This window comes from Eschrichtius robustus, chromosome 14 (genome assembly GCF_028021215.1).
Source record: "Eschrichtius robustus isolate mEscRob2 chromosome 14, mEscRob2.pri, whole genome shotgun sequence".
NCBI lineage: Eukaryota > Metazoa > Chordata > Mammalia > Artiodactyla > Eschrichtiidae > Eschrichtius > Eschrichtius robustus.
In genome coordinates this window covers 5,375,704-5,397,623 of record NC_090837.1, presented here as the reverse complement: position 1 = coordinate 5,397,623, position 21,920 = coordinate 5,375,704, and the positions used below count along the sequence as shown (strand labels likewise).

At 44.6% G+C, this 21,920-nt stretch overlaps 1 protein-coding gene and 1 non-coding gene across 2 annotated transcripts in view; one reads left to right on the top strand and one right to left on the bottom strand.

Annotated features, from left to right (window-relative positions):
• LOC137776554 (transmembrane protein 132B) overlaps nucleotides 1–21,920 on the top strand; it is a 356,123-nt gene that overhangs the window by 210,037 nt on the left and 124,166 nt on the right. The gene's annotated exons all lie outside the window — the stretch shown is intronic.
• TRNAG-GCC (transfer RNA glycine (anticodon GCC)) lies at nucleotides 3,922–3,994 on the bottom strand. Its single transcript has one exon. It is a non-coding gene; the product is annotated as a tRNA-Gly (tRNA).

The following is a 21,920-nucleotide window of genomic DNA, read 5'->3' as shown; positions in this document are numbered from 1 at the left end:
CGTGCGTGCGGGCTCTTCCGTGCAGTGCACGGGCTTCTCTCTAGTTGTGGTGTGTGGGTTTTTCACTCTCTAGTTGTGGCACGTGGGTTCCAGAGCGCGTGGACTCTGTAGTTTGTGGCACGCGGGTTCTAGTTGAGGCGCGTGAGCTCAGTAGTTGTGGCACATGGGCTTAGTTGCCCCGCAGCATGTGGGATCTTAGTTCCCCGATGAGGGATCGAACCTGCATCCCCTGCATTGTAAGGTGGATTCTTTACCACTGGACCACCAAGGAAGTCCCCGAAGTTTTTAGTACGGTGCCTAGAACAGAGTAAGCCCTCCATAAGTGATCTCCTTAAAAAGATAAAAGAAGAAGTTCTAGTTAGGAGCAAGGAATAAAGGCTCAATAAGGAACACCACCCCATGGAAGCCGAGACCGTGGCAGGGGTTCTTCTCTGTGCCAACTTTGATCATCATGCATAAAATCACAGTCTATCCTGCAAGTAGGGTTAAGTTTTGGACACAAAAATACATACCCTTCTATGAAATCTCTAGACACTAACTTAAGTTTTGACACATGCTGAGTGGGCCAACGAAGATGATCTGGGGGTCAAAGTTGGCCCCTGCTCTCCAATTGCCAACTCTCAAACACTGAGCAGTCCCTCTGAGTTGTGAGAAGTAGCCCACGGGATGGGTGTGGCTGTCCAGTTTCTCCTTATGGGGGCGGGGGGTAGTACATTCCGTTTTTAACTTATAATTACGGTCAGAACCAGGAGTCTCTGAGCGGCATTTGTGGGTGATGCTGCCCAAGGCACTTCTGTTTTTTTTTTTCTCCAAGGGAGAGAATGGGCTTCTGTTGGTTTCCCTTTTCCCGATCCATAGCAGGAGACCCAGCCTGCAGTGGATATTGTCCCTTGTTGTTCTAGAGAAATCCACCAGGTCCAACTGGTAGGTGGAGGGCTGCCTGTAATGTTGAAGTCTGTGGGAGAAACATTTTTGAGCGTCCATGGCTGGAAACTTGCTTTATTTGGTGCAGGGAGAGAGTGTAGGATGACCTCTTTCTCCGTGACCTTCAGTGGAGCACGAGGATTTCCTCAGGACGTGGTGGGGACACTGATTTTGTCTCCTCTGTGATTACCTGTCGGTCCCTTAAAGACTCCTAAGTGGCAGTTCTGGGATCCCTGGGGGAAGGATTGACTGGATTCCTGCTTTAGGAGAGTTTTGGGGGGCTGGGTAACAATCACTGCTGTGGATATTTTCCCACTCTGTTTCCTTGGGAACGGTTTTCTTAAGATAGAAAGCAAATTTATCTTAAATTGAAATGGAAACATTATAATGAAACATTTACAACCGAAGCAGATTTATAGCTATGGGGGTTACATTTCGCATTGTCAACAGATGCCATTGAAACTAAATAACCCATCGGAACTGTAAGAAAAAAAGCCAGTTTTTTCAAAACGTCTGCTAGCAATGGTAGTCTTTATTCTATTTGTTTTCTCTGGTGCCTTAGTGACAATAAAATAGAAGGCAGTCGTGCACCGTGAAATTGAGCTGAATTGGGAAGGGCAAGGCTGGTGAAAGTGTATTTTTTTTTCCAGTAATTTATTAAAGTTACCTTCACAGTAACTTGCGAAGGTAACTATGGCTGGGAAATGTCCTATCTATTTGGGGTCTCTACTGGGTTGAGGGAAGTGTCATTTTTTCACTTTCAGTCTTTTCTCTTTTTTCTCTTAAAGATGAGACTAGGTCATTCATTGACCTCATTTGCATACAAAAGACTTGGGGTCTGTAATAGGACAAAACACTCCTAATTACTGGAATGACATCTCGCTTTTATACAAGCTTCCTTAGTTTGCATGGAACATTCTTCTTTATTTCACTCCATGAAATGTGAAAAGTAATGCAAGGTCATTGTTAGAAAATTGAAAAACAGAAACATAAAGAATCACTGTTACCATATTTTTCTAGTTCCACTTAATGCTCTTATTCTCTGAATTTATTACAGTCTGTATAAACAGTTTTCTCTCCTGCTTTTCTTGGCTTAATATTTCATCACAGGCATTTACAAATATAATTGTAAATATTTTGTAAACCCTTCGCTAGCTCTGCACTATTTCTTCAGACGAATGTTACGTAGTTTGCTTAATTTCTTGAATGGGGCCAGTTAGGTCGTTTCTAAATAGTTTTCTGATCTAAATAATTCTTGAAGCTTTGTCTTTTAGCTTATTTTCTTAGGTACATTTGCAGAAGTGATGGTACTAGATATTGATATTTTAAAGGCTTATTATCCAATGCTTTGGAAAACTGCTTCTCCGAAAGTATTAGCTAATGCTTGTGACGGTCAGTTTTATGTGTTAACTTGGGACTAGACTATAGTCCCTGGTTGTTCAATCAAGCGCTAATCTAGGTATTGCTGTGAGTATATTGTAGATGTGCTTGATGTTCATCGTCAGTTGACTTTAAGTAAAGGAGATGACCCTGGATAATCTGGTGGGCCTGATCTAATCAGTTGAAACACTTTGGGATAACTTTTATTCTGCCTTTGTTAGTATTTTATTTAATAATGTTTGCTATAGACAAATGTTATCTGTTTTTGTTGGAATGCAAATGCCTTCATTTCATTTTTGTTCTGGAAGAATGATTTGCTTGGTAGTAGAAATCTAAGTTGGCAGTTATTTTCTGTCAGCACTTTGAATGTATCATGATACCGTCTTCTCGTTTACATTGTTTCTGTTGGGAAGTTACTGTCAGTCTGTTTTTACTTTCAAGGCAATCTTTCTTTTTTCTGTGGCTGCTTTTTAAAAACTAAAAAATACTTGAGGTACAATTCGGATACAATAAAACACACCCACTTTAAATGTACATTTTGATGGGTTTTGACAAATTTATTCACCCGACTAATAAGTACCACTAGCAAGATGTATAATATTGCGATGACAATGAAAGGTTTCCCTGTGTTATTCCAGTAAACCTCCCCCACTCCTGTTCCCAGGCAACCACTGACCTGCTTTCCATCTCTGTAGCTTAGATTGGCCTTTTCTACAGTTTAATATAGATGGAAAGATGTGTTTGGCATCTTTTGCTCAGCATAATCTTTTGAGATGTATCCATGATGTTGTGTGTATTAGTACTTCATTCCTTCTCCCCTCCCTTGTATAGATACAATCTGTTATCTATTTGCCCATTCATGGACATTTAGGTTGTTTCCAGTTTCACGTTGTTATGGATAGAGCTGCCATAAGCATTCGTATACAAATCTTTGTGTGGAAAAATGTTCACCATTCCCATGGTTACATAGTCAGGATCATTGGATCATATGGAAGGTGTATGTTTAATTTCATATGAAACTGCCAAATTGTTTTTCAGAGTGACTGTGTCATATTATACTTCCAACAGAAGTGCAGGAGAGTTTCAGTTGCTCCTACTCCTTGTCAACTTTTGACACTGTCAGTCTTTAATTTTAGCCATTCTAGTGAGTATATAAGGGTATCTCATTGTGATTTTATTTACATTGCCCTAATAACTAAATATTTTGAGCACCTTTCCCTGTGCTTATTTGGCATTCATCTATCTTCTTTGTTGAAATGTCTGTTGAAATCCTTTGTCCATTAAAAAAAAATCAGGTTGACTGTTTTCTAATTATTAAGTTGTAGGAGCTGTTTTTATATTCTGGATACTAGTGTTTTATTAGATATAATCAGCAAAATTTTCTCCTGGTCTGTGGCTTCTCTTTTTATTTTCTTACCAATGCCTTTTGTTTTTTTTTTAAAGTCTTCTATCCATTGTAGAGCATTTATTTTCTTTCTTTTTTAAAAAAATATTTATTTATTTACTTATTTATTTGGCTGCGTCGGGTCTTGGTTGTGGCATGCGGGATCTTCAGTGCAGCATGCGGGATCTTTAGTTGTGGCGTGCAAACTCTTAGTTGCGGCATGTGAGATCTAGTTCCCTGACCAGGGATCGAACCTGGGTCCCCTGCATTGGCAGCACGGAGTCTTAGCCATTGGACCACCAGGGAAGTCCTTACCAATGCCTTTTGAAGAACAAAATTTACCAATTTTTAATTTTATGATTCGTGGTCTTTGTGTCCTATCAATTTTACCCTGAAGTCATAAGGATTTTGTACTATATTTCCTGGTAGGAATTCTATAGTTTTAGGTCTGTAATTCATCAGAGTTTATTTTTGTATATAGCAGGAGGTAAAGGCCCAGGTTCTCTTCTTTTCTTTTTCCTTTTTTTCTCTCTTCCTCTGTTTGTCCCTCCCTCTGGCTCTCCTTCCTTCTTCTCTGCATCTGTACCTTTCTCCTTTCTCTACTACCTTTTTTTTTTTTTTTTTTGGCCAATTTTTTTCTAGCACATTTATTGAAAAAAATTCTTTCCCCATTGGAAGTATCTTGCTACTTTTGTTGAAAATCAATTGACTCTATACATTTGCAAGTTTATTTCTGGACTCCCTATTTTGTTCCTTGTAGCTCTATGTTTATTTGCCTACATTATCTTGATTATTTTGAAACTAGGTAGTGTAAGCTCTTCAACTTTCATCTCTGCTTCAAAATTGTTCTGCTAGTGTAAGTCTTTTGAATTTCAATATAGGTTTCTTTGAGATTGCAGTTTCATGGGTAGATTCCCTAGGCCTCTGCCCCTTTGTGGGCTCTGGACTCCAGTATTTGCCCCAGCCCTGTGAGGCTGTCAAAAGCTCTCAGCCCCTCAGCTGTCTCCTCCGATACTGACAAATGCCCACAGAGGGAATGGCACCTCCAGTCCTAGGCTCATATTCCTGGCCCTCCGCTGTCTCCTGGATTCTGGTGCAGTAATTCTTCACTTTTTCGTTTGTTTCTCTGATGCCTTCATTAAGTCATCCTTATATGTGGAGCAGCTTTTATTGTGTCCTCAGCAGGAGAGCTGGTTGGGATTATCCAGGCAACCATTACTGAAAGCAAGGGTCTTCCGGCATGATTCTGTTTTAAAAATTAAGATATAATTGACATATAACATTATATTAATTTCAAGTGTATAACCTAATGATTTGATATTTATATATATTGCAAAATGATTACCATAATAATCTAGTTAACATCCATCACCAACAGTTACAAAATTTTTTTTCTTGTGATGAGAACTTTTAAGATCTGCTTTCTTAGCAACTTTCAGATATGCAACTCAGTATTATTAACGATAGTCGCTGTGTTGTACATTACAGGCCTATGACTTATTCATTTTATAACTGGAAGTTTGTACCTTTTGATCCCCTTCATCCATTTTGCCCACCCTACTCCCCCACCTCTGACAACTGCTAATCTTTTCTCTGCATCTATGAGCTTGTTTTTGTTTCTTAGATTCCACATATGAGATCATACAGTACTTGCCTTTCTCTGTCTGACTTATTTCACTCAGCTTCGTGCCCTCAAGGTCCATCCACGTTCTTGCAAATGGCAGGATTTTCTCCTCTTACGGCTGGATCATATTCCGTTGTATGTATAAACCACATCTTCTTTATTCATTTGTCCATCCATGGGCACTTAGGTTGCCTCCGTTTCTTGGCTACTGTGGATATAATGCTGCAATGAATATGGGGTACGTGTATCTTTGGCTTGATTCTTTTAACTGCTACAAGAGTCAGTAATTGGGATATGTCATGGCTTATTTAACCATTCCTGCATTGGTGGATGTTTAGTTTTTTTATAAATTTTCTCTGTTTCCCATAATGGTGGGTTAATTGTATTTGCACATGTCTCATTATGAACATGTGTTAAGCACTTTTCTAGAAAAAGTTCCAGGAAATGGAAGTGCTAAGTCAGAGGGTTTGCACATTTTGAATATTTTGAAGCAGCCATTTGTTTTCCAAAATCTCTGTGCTAGTGGATACCCTCCCAGCAATGTCTGAGAGTTCTCATTTCCCTCCAGTTTCCTTGGTGCTTGGTATTATACAATCTTTTAAATAATGTCAGTTTGATGAGTGACAGTATCTCCTTATTGTTCTGATGTTCATTTCAGTGACTGTTGGGGAAGTCGAACATCTTTTCATATGTTTATTGGCCATTTACATTTCCTTTTCTGGGAAATCTCTTTTCATATCACTTGGCTATGAGTTGATTTTTCTTTACTGATTTATAGGTGCTCATTGTGTATTTTGGATATTAATTTTTTATTTATGTATCCAATATTGTCTTTACTTCGTCCTGTCCCTTCACTTTTTGTGGAGTCTTCTGTTACATATGTTTAAAATTTTATGATAGTCGAATTACCAGTCTTATGTTCTATGACTTGGCATTTTATCTCTTACACTAAAATCTTAAAGCTTGTCTCCTATAATTTTCCTAATAATCCTGCTTATTTTTTTGCATCTCAGTGACTTGCATAGATATACAATCCAGTATTAAATTTTGTTGTTGTTATTCACTCACATATTGTGAGCTTTTGCTGCTTGCATTTCACTTTCAGATTTCGTGGTATGAATTTTAAATGAGAGCATGTGGTGACCTTTTTGTAGGCTGCAAAAGGAGTTGCTTTTCCCATCACATCTTTTCTAGTTTTTTTTTTTTTCTCTAACGACAAGAGAAAGATGACAAGAAGCCATAGCATAAAATGATGACAGAACCCTGGGTCGAGCTTCAGGGGAAAACAGACCGGAATCTTGACCACCACCCGGCTTGCCGTGTGTCTGTCCACCCACCAATATTTTCTCTCTTGGGGCCTCAATCTCCTCTACCTTAAAATGAGAGTGTTAAGTCTGCAATCTCGAAATTCTTTTTCCAGCTCTCCTATTTTTGTTGGGTTGGCCAAAAAGTTCATTCAGGTTTTTCCGTAACATCTTATGGATGTTATATATACTATATGCAATATAATACTAGCATGATGAAGCTGATTCTTTTAAAAGACTTGTATCAGTGTTGCGTAAGACCTCTGGCCTGAAAATAAATTATACATTGAAAACCAGGGGCAATAAGATAAAATAAAATAAAACTAAAACAAACATTGAAAACCTTCTCTAGCATAGCTATTTCCCAAAGGTCACATACAGTAGATTAGTCTGCTTAGAGACCTTCCATGAAACATTTGGAATACGTTGGGAAAATACGTTTGGAAAATGCCTCATACTGTATTCTCTATTCATATTCTACTCTTGGAGATTCCAAATGCACATTAGCTTCTTAAACTCTGCCAGTTGGTGGGAGGCAGGTGACCGTCACCAAACCCCGGACAACGCAGGAATTCTCAGCCTGGTATGTGCAGACCCCGCTTGCCTTGGCCAATCACACTGCCCTTTGGGGTTGTCCCTGTCTTGTTAATTACTGTTTGGGCAGCTTGTCCTAATCCCCTACCCTCGGAACAGGGCCAGGCCTGACAGAAGACATCTCTTGTCCTTGCTGAATTTACTATTGTTTGGCTTCTGCACATGGCTCTGGAGAGCTGAATGGAGCTTTCAAGGAGGGCTTGTTTGAACAGAGATTTCTGGGTTCTGGCTTGGACCCACCTAGGCTGACTGTGCCCTGTTGAGAATGCCAAATTTGCATTTTCAGAAACAGGCAGCAAAGTTATTATGATGACAAGTTTACAGTTAAGAAGCACTGCGGTCTAACTTTGATGTGGCTTCTGAAATAAAACAATAGGTGTCAAATAGGATCCTGGCGTTGAATTCACTGCCTCTCTTCCTCCTGGCTCAGTTTTCCACCGTGAGCCTATTCAAGGCAGCAGTTGTTCAGAAAAATGGCAAAAGGAGATGTCTGCATAAAACAGAAGTGTGTGTGTGTTTGTGTGTGTGTGTGTGTGTGTGCGTGTGATGTTCCTGGTCATTCCCAGCGCCCCACGGGATGTGAAGGTGATGGGGGGACTACTCCCTCTGCTTTGAAGCCAAGTGCCAGCAGATAGCTTGGCCTCTTCATGAATTTAAGATCATTCATATAGGCATTTGCAAAGATAGAGCTGACATGGTAAACATCTTGCGTAAGGCATAAAAGAGAAAACATTTCTGTCATCCAGAAATCAGCTTATTTATCTCTTAGGAAAACATTTATAAATATAGTTGTAAGGAGACAGAAACCATTCCATTCTGGGTGATCTTGTTAAACTTCTCAGTTTGTTGACTCTGCATTTGAATACTTTCCTATTTCCTTTGCTGTTTTTCTCGTTAAGTGGATCTGGCGTCTTCTTTGATGCTTATTTTCAATCACAATGGAAACTGAAATATCTCTAGGTTAAGAAGTGAAATTTTAAATGCCATGTGCTGATACTTTTCTTCCCCCCTCTGTGAAGCTAATAAGAGAACTTTCAATGTGGGTCTTAAAATGAGTCTACGCTGAATTGGACTCATTAAAAACCGAAAAGACACCTCACCATCCAAGGCCCTCCAGCAATTTGAACAGAAGGTGCTCTATGTATTAAAAGAAGAAATAAGCAGTTTGAGTTGAAGAGACTGCAACAAACAGCCATTGATGATTCAAGGGAATTCTGGACTGATTCCTAATTGGGGGGTCGGGGTCGGGGAGAGTCTGGAGCGCTGTGGAGGCGAGTGCACATGTCAGGAGTGGGGACAATGGGGTAGAAGGAAATTGGAGGGTTGGAGGGAGAGAGAATAAAGACCCGGCTGGGAGAGAGAAAAGGAGGGGAAGAGAGGAAACTTGAGAGCCCTAAACACTGGTGGTCAACGCTGTCTTGGGAACGGAGGCCTTGGCTGAGAGGCAAGAACAGAGTGCTTACAAGGATAAAGCCTGTCACTTTGGGACATTTGTGGGAATCACAGCTTGCACGTAGCGACTAAAGTAAATCAGATTTGAAATTGTGCCCAGTTCAGGAAGGCACAGAAGACTCTCCGAAAGGGCTTGAGAGAAGTTTGCAAGGATATGGGGGTGCCAGGAGGTTTGAATAAGAAAGAAAAATACTGGGGGTGGGATGAATTGGGAGATTGGGATTGACATATAGACACTACTATGTATAAAATAGATAACTAATGAGAACCTACTGTATAGCACAGGGAACTCTACTCAGTGCTCTGTGGTGACCTAATGGGAAGGAGATCTAAAAAAGAGGGGGTATATGTGTACGTATAGCTGATTCACTCTGCTGCACAGCAGAAACTTACACAGCATTGTAAAGCAACTATACTCTGATAAAATTAATAAACAAAGCAAAATGAAACAAAACATAATAGCTATCTGACATTGAGCAAATCAATCTCCTTAAGTTCCAATGTTTACATCAGTAAAATTAAGGTAACGATAATACTTTTTATACAGGATGTTGTAAGAATTTAATGAGAGAGTGCGTGTGAAAGGGTCTGGCACGTTATATAGTCTCAGTGAATAATGTTAGCTATTACTGTTACTACTAATAGTAATCCACGCTATTATAAATCCTTAAAATGCAAAAGGCAGATTTGTTGATCTTTGGCAATAAAGAAGGGAGAAGCTGGGAAAAAAAATACTAATCAAAGAAAGAATATGTGTGTTGGTGTGTGTGTGTGTTTTTTGAAACGGTGTCCTTATTCTTTCTTGACTTTTTTTTCTGAGTTTTCTGAAAAGGCCAGCGGACCAGATGGCTTCCATATGTGGTTTTTGCCTGGGATAGATCATTTTCAAGGGTTTGCGGAATCCTTTATTTTAAAAAAAGGAATCTGAAGGTGTGTGTGGTCACTCCTGTAGTTCATCAGAAATTTGATTGCACCTCCGGCCCCTGTGGTTGGGTAGAGCCACATGACCATTTCTGGCCAATGAGTCGTGAGTGGCGGCGTGTGTAATTCACATGTACTTTCATGCCGGAGCATTTATTTACTGCTGCGGAACTTTCCGTAACTCTTCCCCAAGGGATTGGTCCTGGAGTCAAATGACAGGCAATAGGCCAGGGATCAACACAATTTTTCTGTAAAGGGCCAGGTAGTAAATATTTTTCGCTTCGCACAGTGTGCAGAAAAGCAGTAAGCAAATGAGTACGCCATGTTCTGACAGCCCTTCAGTTTACGAAAGCCGGAGGCTGGCAGAATTTGGCCCGTGGGCCTCAGTTTGCTGATCTGCAGAGGAGGGCACCCAACCGGTCCCTGCCAGACCTGTCACATGAGCAATGAACTAATTTTTTCAGCCACTCTCAGTTCTGGGGTGGTTTGTGGCCTCTGCATACCTAGACTGATAGAAGGTGAAATGGGGTCAATTTCTGGTTTATAAAAGTGAGGCAGCTTTCCTGGGAAGATGGTCAGGATGAATCCCCAGACCATGTCAGTTAAATCTGCATTTATTGATCGCCAGCTGTGTGCTCCTAACTGTTCTGATGCTTCTAAAACGGTTCCCAGGGAACAGTCAAAAAACGTGTCCTTGTGAAAAGGATCCGAGAGCGGGGGTCCTGACAGGCCTGCGGGGATGATGGGGGTAAAGATTTTTTTTTTTTAAAAGTTCTTGCATGCACATTAAAAAAATATGTATTTATTTATTAAGGCTGTACCGGGTCTTAGTTGCCGCACGGGGGATCTTCCTTGTGGCAGGCCGGGGGATCTTAGTTGCGGCACGCGTGCGGGATCTAGTTCCCTGACTAGGGATCGAACCTGGGTCCCCTGCATTGGGAGCGTGGAGTCTTGCCCACTGGACCACGCGGGAAGTCCCAAGGTAAAGACTTTTATTTGTTTTCCAGTCTACCTTGCTAAGGCTCTCTCCTGTGAGCCCCTCCTGGGTCTCGTGTCTGTTTCAGCCACGCCATCCATCACGCTGCATCCTCTTGTGTTTATTCTCGCGTCTCACCCATACAATCTCTCTGTGCTCCTCCAAGGAGAGAACTCTGCCTTATTCATCTCTGTGTGCTCGGAGGCTGTCGCTTCGGAAATTCCTGTGGACCCTCAAATCCTGAGCCTGAACTTCTGGAATTTTGTTTATAATTTCTGTAGCAAAATCCACAGAATTTCGAATTCCCACTTAAAAATCTCTGCTCTATTGGCTGGAGAACCTCTTTCCAAAGCGCGCCCTACTCCACTTCCTTTATGATCGTCTCTTTTTCTCATCTCGGAGACACATCCTCGGCCCATGGCGCTCCCTCCCCTACACCGGCTGGCAGGTTTGGGCTGGGACGTGCCCTTGTACAGCCTGCCCTTCTGAAGTTCATGCATGTTTTGTGACTCAGAGGGGACTTTTTATTCTCTCGCTTGATGATAAAGCTGCGTGTACACAGTGACGAGAGGCTGAGAGACGGGGGAGCTGCCAGGAACTGTGTCCTTTGCTCCCACCCTCTCGTCATGTTCTTCACGGGGATTCATCCGTCTCTCCTTCAGGACTGTCTTTTTCCTCCTGATTTTGCTTGGCTTGAACATTTGCTTTCAAACGTGGTTTGCTGATGTAATTCTACCGCTTTGGGTCCCGTGTGGGGTGGAAGGTGAATCAGCCCCCGTGCTCGGAGCTGGAATTGGGGCCTGCTTTCTGGGGTTCCCTGATGTCCGCATCAACCAGAGCCTGCTTCTGCTGTTCACCGGGGCCTGATGCAGTTCAGCCAGAACGCGAGCATTTTAGTGTGTGCGGGATCCTTGCAGGGGTCAGGGCATCAGGAACAGGCAGTTCTACTCTCCAAGTGTTTGCAACCCTGAGAAATCAGGCAGGCGCACACAGCCCACCAGGCGTCCTGGAGGCTGGTGACGTACGCAGGGGGAGGGTGAGAGAGAGGAGGGGACAGTCAGTTTGACCGGGGAGAGGATCTTACAGGTGATGGTGGAGCTGCCAGGGGCTCTCGTAGGGCAAGCCTGGAAGAAGAGCATCCTGGGGCAAAGGGAGAGGCCTGGCAGAGGCCCTCGGGGGTTTGCGTCCAGGGGCGCCTGCTTCAGAGGCCCTCGGGTGTGCGCGTCCGGGGCGCCTGCTTCAGAGGCCCTCGGGTGCGTACATCCAGGTGAGCCTGGATCAGAGGCCCTCGGGTGCGCACGTCCAGGTGAGCCTGGTTCAGGGGCCCTCGGGTGCGCGTGTCCAGGTGAGCCTGGGTCAGGGGCCCTCGGGTGTGCGCGTCCAGGACACCTGCTTCAGAGGCCCTCGGGTGCGCACATCCAGGTGAACCTGGTTCAGGGGCCCTCGGGTGCGCACGTCCAGGTGAGCCTGGCTCAGAGGCCCTCGGGTGCGCGCAGGCAGGCACGTGCAATGGCAAGAGCAGGAACCGCCTCCAGACCGGCAGGTGGGGATGAGGTGACCTGAGTGCCCTCCCGATGGAGAGCAAGGCCGCTGTGAGCAGGGCTTGGGTGGCGATCAGCACAGCTGTGGTGTGACGGGTGTGTCTCAGGACGATGCGCCTGGTGGGGCAGGAAGAAGGAGAGGCAGAGGCCTGCCGTGATGTCATGTCAGTGAGATTGGCGAGTGGGAGGGAGGAGGGCAGAGATTCCAGGGAGGAGTCTGGCCGGAAGCAGCAGGAGCCGGGACAGATTCCACGTGGCAGACCAGAGCGGAGTAGGAGGCCGAGGTGTTACAATGTGGGCCGTGGGATGGGGCCTGGAGGAAAGCTCTGGTTCACGTGTATTTATTTTCAAGGGTTGCTCACGGCCTGTGGCCACGGTGGCGTCACTGGCTGTACTTGCCCTCCCTCTGCAAACAGCTGAAACCTGGCCAGAAGACGTGAGACGACTGTTTTCAGACATGAAACTGGTGGCACAGACCTGTGATCCACGAGGGAAGGAAACAAAGGCGGCTGCGACCCCAGGGAGCCAGCCAGGGTCACTTGGTTTGGGCGGGACCTTGCAGGGCCTGGGGAGCTGTGAGCTACATAATTCCCGGAGATTCTTCAGGGCTGGGGGTCGGTCACGTTCAGAGCAGCTGGGTGGAAGTCGGGGCATGGACTGTGCCAGGAGCGTGGCCCCTGGAGGTGAGACGTATGTTCAAAGAGTCAGCTGTCTGGGGTGCCCACCTCTCAGGACGGCTGGCCTGGGAACCCCGATGGGAGCATGTCCTGCCCTGACTTGCTGTCACACTGAGTAGCATCGTTGCGACGACCCACGTGGACGCTGGGAATCGAAGGACCAACGAGAATAGAGGAGGGTGGAGTCCTGTTCGCAGAGCCACCCAGCGGGAGGATCATTGCTCACCTGGTTGTTTTTATCTTCCTTCTGCGCCCTAGCACCCCCAATGTACAGACGAGGCCAGGTATGGAGTCATGAATGTTTACACTTTCTGCACACTCAAAGGTCGCACCAGCGATTGATGTCATAAGTATGTTGCCTTACAGCGCAGTCTGGGTGTGGTGCCAGCATCTTCTCAGGACCTCAGCATCTGTCCATTGCACAGTCCCTTCCAGAACACCCATCAATCTTGTGCCTACGTGGAGACAGCTAGGTCTCCTCAGGCTTGGGCTAGTTACTACTTTCGGTGGGACCATGCAGATTAACACAGGGAGGGGGCTAAAACTGAGGCTGCCGGGAAGACTGCCTCTTAGCTCCAGTGCAGGGACCCTCTTCTGCATCTGGGGAAACACCAACTGTGTCCTTGGCTCAGGTCACCTTGGAGGTCGTGGGAGTCTCAGTTCTCGGCAGCCTCCAACTCCGCTGTTACCCCATCTGCTGGTCCCAGGGTCTTGCTGACCAAGGCACATCTTTCTAAAGCTACTGAGAACGCATCTTAGTTTTTCTCATTGAACCAAACACATCATCTCTACTCCAGCTGAATCCATCTCCCTCTTGAACCGTGGGAGTATCACGTTAAGCGTTTCTCTCTTTTTGAGTTGGGGGCCATTTCTCTGTTCTCAAGCCATAGCCCAGAGTCAAAGGATGAAACAAAACTGAGTCCATCTGAGACCCCAGACTTCAGTGCATGTCACTGACACTGGATTTGAAGGGAAACCACTCCTTTTGAGGACTAGCTACCGACCTCATAGGCAAGGAGCTGGAAAACATTCATGAAACCTAATCTCAGCCCTTCTTTGTCATCTTTTAATTCCACTCTTTCTGAAGATGATAGACCATCATCCATGTTGCTTTTCATTTTGGAAGTTTTGAAGAAGCTCTTTAAAATTCAGCTCCTCCCAGAAAGTTATCTTTGTCTTCTGTTTTCCCACATCTCCTGTGTTTTTCATTAATGAAGCAAAGGGAAGGGGCGTGGTGGGTCTCTCCCCAGTGGAACCATCTGAGTTATGAGTCTATTTATTGCAAAGGGCTTCCTTAATCATTTGAATGATAAAGGCCATCAGGAAGGTGATCTTATTGAGAAATAATATCAAAGTTAGCTGAGCATGTTCACTGGGGGAGGTGCTGACTACACCCAAGGCAGCAAAGCTGGGAGGTTCTCGAAACTTCTTTAAGTAGAGCATCTCCTGTTGACTGTTTCAAAAGAAGATGCACGTCTGGATTTGATGTGAAGCATCTCGGTTTTCAAATGATGACACTATTTTATTTTATTTTAATTTTATTATTTTTTATGGCCACGTCACGCAGCTTGCGGGATCTTAGTTCCCCGACCAGGGATCGAACCTGGGCCCCCTGCAGTGAAAGTGCTGAGTCCCAACTACTGGACCGCCAGAGAGTCCCCCAGATGATGACACTTTAAAAGCACCATGAAGGGCAGCACATCTTCAGACCAGTTTATAAACTTTGTAAGTGGCCCTCTTCCGTTGTCTGCCGGAGGTTCTTTTGACTTTTATGTTTGTTTCTCTCCAGGACCTCAAAACTCAGCCTAAGTCTTACATCCAGGTAGGGCATTCCTTTCAGGCTCTGCCGGGCCTACCGTGCCTGACACCTGTTTTACCCCACTGGTCTCACCAAGTCAGGAAAATTGCTCCTCTGCCCCTTCCTCTTGCTTTGATCCCACTACCTTCCTCTGTGCTCTTCTTCTTCTTCTTCTTCGTCCTTTTTTTCCTAGTGACAGAGACATCCGTGGTGTGATGGATAGGGAGATCTTCCATGTCTGAAGCAAGGTCCTGGTGCAGCACACCCCTGTATACAGCAGGTGTTGGGCAGGACATGGCAGTAGCCTTTTCTCCGTGCTATTCTTCGGGTCTCCGGCAGGGGTCCTCCTCTTCTTTCTGCCCTTCTGAACCTCATCTGCCTTTCAAGGGCCAGCCCAGTTCCAACATCTTCTGAGGAACCCTCTTCAACTGGATTTTGAATTCGTTTTGCCCCGATTCTGTGCATGAGGCCGTTTGATGGAAAATACACTGGTCTCAGGGTCCCTAGCTTCACTGATATTTTACGGGAGGCTCTCCTCAAGCAACAGAGACCCAACCCTAATGTCTTAATCCATAAAGGAAACAAATTAGCTCATATAATAAGAAAACCCAAGGGGGACCTCTGACATCAGGCACAGCTGGATCTAGGTGCTATAATAATACCAGCAGGAAGCTGTTTCTCCATCTTTCGGATTTCTCTAGGTTTTGTTAATTTCCACTGGGGTGACAAGATGGCCCATAGCAGCTCTAGGCTTTCACCCTCTCAGTAGTGCAATCTTTTCACCATGGATACTTCTCTTTCCCCGTGGTTCCAACAGAAATCTCAACTTGTGTTTCACTGGCCCAACCTGAGTCATGTGTCCATCTCTGAACCAATCACTGTGACCAACGAAATGGAGCACAGTGATTGGCCTGGGCTGTGTCCCATGACAACCCCTGGAATTTCAGATGAACCTAGGGCCATCTGAGCCACAAGGACTAAAAGTGTGGCATGCGTTTTTCTACTGTTATCAGAAAAAAAGGAAATAGATGCTAGGTTGGCTAAAATCATATACGCCTGCTACACTCGGATCTCCAACAAAATTAGAAAATTTAGAATTTGTAAACCAGGACTCTCAGCCAGTTTTATCCCTAAGTAGATAGTAATCCATTTCTTTATTAAAATAAATGAATACATAAATATTTTTGTTTTTATTCGCTGTGTGATGTGCTTGGTTGTGTCTCTCTGTGCTGAACAGGAAGAAAGGGACAGCTTCTGATGAGCCTGGCGGTGAAGCTGGACTTCTCAAGAATGACCCAGATAATTAAGTATCATTATGAGAAGTGCTGTTAAAGGAGAAATATTAGGAACTTTAGAGTGTAAAACAGGGAAGTCTGGTAGAGTCGAGGAGTGATGGCTTTTTTGAAGAGGGGACCTCAAACTGAGACCTGAACGGTAAATTTAGGTTTATCACTTTACAGCAGGGTCCTTGCAATCTCAACCCGCTCTGGTTTGAAAGCAAGTGGTGGGCGGGTGGGGGGATGGGTGTTGTTTCCACATGCTCATTAAACCCAGAACGGATACTGACATCTCTAGCAGCATGGGTTAAATTTCTATAAAGACTTCTTAATAAAAAAAAAAGCTTCTTTGAATTTCCTGAAGATGATTACCACCTTAGAAATTTGGCTGTCCTTTCTCTGGAGGTAAACTTGGCTGATCCCTAATCAGCAGCCGGTGAACTTTGGGTCTATATAGTTATGTTGGTATTTTTGCTCTTTTTGAACCATCCACAAAGCCTCATGCCCAGCACCCACAAGCCCCTGATAAAAGCTGACTAGCCAAGCTTAGGGCTGGCATTTGGCCCCGAGAATGAAGTTTCCCACTAGAGAGCTAACTGGCCCCCAGGATGTTGAAACGTTCAGCCTTAGTCTGGAAATTCTCATGATCCAGTGATTCCAACTTAAAGTTTGCAGGGTCAGAATTGATCTCCCCAATATTAAGTACACTAAAAGCATTGAACGTCTCCTTCTGAGCTAAAGCTTCCAACTGAGAACATTTCCAATCCTCTCCTGACCCAGACTACTCAATTCAAATCTTACTTGTGAGCAAATGGGTTTTCATTAGTGGCAGGATATTTTTAAAGTGCACTTTTCATAGTGCTCTGTTAGCCGGCCCTCCCTGGAGACTGGAGTGGGAGCTCACCCTGTGGTCTGAGTCGCTACATCCTTGGTGATAAAATATCGTCACCATAGATTGGATGTTGATGGGCTGGGCTCAGAGTGTGATGTGCATTTCAGAATCACATTTCTTCTCCCTTTTCTAAGATAAACACTCTGTTAGTTGTTTATACAGATTTCCCCCTCTTTGTGCTGATGACTTCTCACATTTTTGATGTATAAAAGCAATTTTATTTCTCTTGCATTTTCTCTGTCTACGATTGTGATTGCCTGCACTGACTGTCCTTGGAAACCCATGAGTGTGCACTTGAAGAAAATGAACAAGCGAAACATCCAGTCACTTTACAGCAGGGTCCTTGCGACCTCAACCCGCTCTGGTTTGAAAGGAAGGTCTGGAGCCGCAGCTCACCTCGAGGTTCTCTCTGCTGGGAGGGAAAGAATTAGAAGGATGGTAAATGGAGGGCGATTTCTTCCTCTCCTGTGTGGTCCAGGAAAGTCACTCAATATCTGTCCATTTGAAAGGTTGACCCGATGCTAATGGTGAAAAAATATTAACGTGAAGCCAGTGAGTTTCTTCTCTGCCAGAGGTCACCTCTGCTGGGAGAGGACGTCAGTTGGCCCTGGGCAGCTGTGAGGTGAGAGGTGGCCCTTTGGACTCTGTGGGCTGTTCTCTGATTCAGTCCAGAATGTCAGGTGTCTGCTTGGGGCCGGGTTCCCTCCCTCTTTAGCTTTGGGATCAGGGGATGGGCAGAAAGTGCCCATGATCTGCAGAATAAAAGCCAGTCTGAACGGACACCAGCCATCGCTGCATAGTGTGGACCGAGGGACACCGGGCACCTTTGGTCTGCACGGTGATTGCTGTGTGCAAGTTACGCAGTTGCCCTGCGCCTGGGTTCTGGAACTGATTTCCAGACCAGACTGCGAGACTCTTAGCCCAAGGCTGAGCTTAGCAATCAGCCTCAGGGGCATAGGGTAATTATTTATTTTGCTAAATAACACAGACAACGCTCTGGCTTAATTATAGCAGTTTTGCTGGGAAAAAGAATGGTGGTGTTTTCTGTGTCACTGTCTGTCATTAATGAGACTTTGCTCGCTTTTATTGGCAAGACTTGGCCGTGCCCTTTGGTTTGAAATGATTTTCTAATGTGCCCGTGTTGTTTATGAAAGAGGAACGTTTCCAAACTGTATTTTGGAGGTGAAATCATTGTGTTTTGGGAAAGCCTGAATGTTCATCTCTTCCTGGGTTTCAAGACTTGACTGTGTAAAAATAAACCATCTTCGTGTGTCTCCACCTCATCAGTATTTGTTTTAATCCCAGCATTGAGAATCCCAAGTGTCAGGGCTCTTTTCAGGGGTCCTAACGATTGACCCCACTGACAATCAAGGGTCCTGGGTCTGAGTCCCAGCCCTGTCCCTGGGTAGCTGCACAGGGCAACCGAGTAACTTGCACACAACTATTACCGTGCAGACCAAAGGTGCCTGGTGTCCCTTGGTCCACGCAATAATTTGCCTTGGGCAAATTCTTTAATGTTTGTGAATCTCAGTTTCCTAATACGTAAAACAAGTGGTTCATTCTTCTATTCACATATTAGCTGAGTGGCTACTGAGGCAGGCCCTGTTGTAGGTACAGTACTAGGAATATAGCGAGAGAAGTAGACAAGATTCCTAGTCACCGAGAGTTTATATTCCAGTGGGAAAGACAGACAGTAAGCACATAAGTGAATAAATGAGATCATTCTATGACACAAGTAAAAATGTCATTGAGACAGTTGGGAATGGAGGGGGGAGGCTGCTTGTGAGAGGGGCACAGGGAAATCCTCTCTGAGAATGGGGACATTGGGAAATGGTGGTGTTGGAAAACTGAACAAAGCAAAGGAGCCAGATCTGCAAAATTTGGAGGGCAGGCCGTTCAGGCAAAGGAAAGAGCAAATTCTCAGCCTTGCAGGCGGGGCCCTTGAAGTGTCATCCAGCTCTAAAATCCAGAGAATTATGTGCCAGGCATTTCTTTTTTGTTTTTTGTTTTTGGCCACGCTGCACGGCATGAAGGACCGTAGTTCCCCAACCAGGGATTGAACCCGTGCCCCCTGCAGTGGAAGCACGGAGTCCTAACCACTGGACCACCAGGGAAGTCCCCAGGCATTTCCAGCTGTGTCCCACAGTTCTTTCAGGCTCGCTTGAGTCAACGCTGTTTACTTACTGTCCTGGGTCTGATTTTTGTGTCCTTACTGAGGTTTAGCTGGTGTCCTAAGCACCTTACTATGTATTAAGTGTTAAACCTCCCTTCTCTCCTGGCCTCTTGCTTCACTCTCTGCCTCCGCCAAGTGAAATTCAGGCTGGGACTTGCCCTCTATCATCTCTGTCAGTTTCATGCTCCACAGGCACACCTCGTTTTATTGTGCTTCGCTTTGCATATACTGTGTTTTCTGTTTTTTACGAATTGAAGGTTTGTGGCAACCTTGCGTCAAGCAAATCTGTGGCGCCGTTTTTCCAACAGCATTTGCTCACTTCGTGTCTCTGTGTCACATTTTGGTGACTCTCGCGACGTTTCAGACTGTTTGGTTATTATTATGTTATGGTGATCTGTGATCAGTGACCAGCGATGTTATGATTGTCATTGTTTTGGGCTGCCACAAACTGTGCCCATGTAAGACCTCGAACTTGGCTGATAAATGGTGTGTGTGTTCTGACTGCTCCACCAACTGGCCGTTACCTCATTTCTCTCCCTCTCCTCGGGCCTCTCTATTTCCTGAGACACAGCAATACTGAAATCAGGCCAATTAATAGCCCTACAATGGCCTCTTAAGTGTTCAAGTGAAAGGAAGAGTCTCAGGTCTCTCACTTTAAATCAAAAGCTGGAAATGATGAAGCTTAGTGAGGAAGGCAGGTCGAAAGCTGAGACAGGCTGAACACTAGGCCTCTGCACCAAACAGTTAGCCAAGTTATGAATGCAAAGGAGAAGTTCTGGAAGGAAATTAAAAATGCTACTTCTGCGAATGCACTGAAGAACGCTAAACAGCCTTATTGCTAATATGGAGAAGTGATAGTGGTTTGAACAGAAGGGCCAACCAGCCACAACATTCCCCTAAGCTAAAGCCTAATCCAGAGCAAGACCTTACCCATCTTCAATTCAGTGAAGGTTGAGAGAGGTGAGGAAGCTTCAGAGGAAATTTTGAAGCTAGCAGAGGTTAGTTCATGCGGTTTAAAGGACGAAACCATGTGTACATGACATAAAAGTCCAAGGGGAAGCAGCAATTGCTGAGGTAGAAGCTGCAGCAGGTCCTCCAGAAGACCTCACTGAGATAGTTAATGAAGGTGGCTACACTAAACAACAGTGTAGACAAAACAACCTACTCTTGGGAGAAGATGCCATCTAAGACTTTCATAGCTGGAGAAGAGAAATCAATGCCTGGATTCAAAGCTTCAAAGGACAGGCTGACTCTCTCGTTAGGGACTATTGCAACCAGTGACCTGAAGTTAAAGCTAACGCTCATTTCCCATCCTGGAAATCCTAGGGCCCTGAAGAATTATGTTCCATCTACTCTGCCTGTGCTCTACAGATGGAACAACAAGGCAGCTCATCTGCTTACAACGTGATATACTGACTATTTAAAACCCACCGTTGAGAACTACTGCTCAGGAAAAAAAGATTCCTTTCAAAATACTACTTCTCAGTGACAATGCACCTGGTCACCCAAGAGCTCTGATGTACAACGAGATTAGCGTGTTTTCACGCCTGCTAACGCAACGTCCGTTCTGCAGCCCACGGATCAAGGAGTAATTTCAACTTTCAAGTCTTATTCATTAAGAAATACATTTTGTAAGGCTATATCTGCCACACATAGTGATTCCTCTGATGGCTCTGGGCAAGGTCAATTGAAAACCTTCTGGGAAGGATTTGCCATTCTAGATGCCATTAAGAACATTTGGGATTCATGGGAAGAGGTCAAAATATCAACAGGAGTTTGGAAGAAGTTGACTCCAGCTCTCGTGGATGACTTGGAGGGGTTCAAAACTTCAGTGGAGGAAGTCACTGCAGATGTAGCAGCGCAGGAAATAGCAAGAGACCTAGAAATAGAGGTAGAGCATGAAGGTGGGACTGAATTACTGCAATCTCATCATAAAACTTTAACAGACGAGGAGTTGCTTCCTGTGGATGAGTGAAGAAGGGACTTTCTTGAGATGGAAATCTACTCCTGATGAAGATGCTGTGAGGACTGTTGAAATGACAACAGAGGATTTAGACTATTACATAAACTTAGTTGATAAAGCAGTGGCAGAGTTTGAGAGGACTGACTCCAATTCTGAAAGAAGTTCTGTGGGTAAAATGCCATCAAACAGCACTGCATGCTACAGAGAAATCATTAGTGCAAGGAAGAGTGAATCAGTGCGGCAAACTTCACTGTTGTCTTACTTTAAGAAACTGACACGGCCACTCCAGCCTTCAGTAACCACCACTCTGATCATTTAGCAGCCATCAACACCAAGGCGAGACCTTCCACCAGCAAAAAGATTACGACTTGCTGAAGGCTCAGTTGATGATTAGCATTTTTTTTTTTTGCAGTAAAGTATTTTTAAATTGAGGTATGTACATTTTTTTTTAGACATAATGCTATTGCGCACTTAATACACTACAGTGTAGTGTAAACATAACTTTTAGATGTACTGGGAAACCAACAAATTCATGTGACTCAATTTACTGTGGTCTGGAACCAAACCCGCAGTATCTCCGAGGTATTCACGTTTCTTACCGCTCTCCCAGTGATTAGAAATTGCCTGAAAAATAATATGCAATTTAAGACTGTAATTCACCTATTATTTTCAGCAAGGTCTAATGATGAAAAGTGCTGGCACTTCTAACCAGTGTTGATATTATTCTAATTCATGAAGTCGATTAGGAGAACCAGGCAGCGACTAAATAATTGGTGTCTTCAGCTGGCAAGGCACTAATTCTTCCTGTGAATGCGTTATGCCTTTATGTGTCTACCTGGTATCTAGAATTGAACTACTCACTGACAACGTCCGATGCATCTCAATACACTGCTAAAGAGGGAATAGGCTTAGAGCCTGGTTCACATGCTTTTGGGCAGGCCTGGACCTGGCTTCCCACCACCTTGGGACCCATTGACCCAGGGAGTTCCCACCTGGATGGACAGACTCTGGCTCTTAGCCCCATTTCCAGTGAACACTAC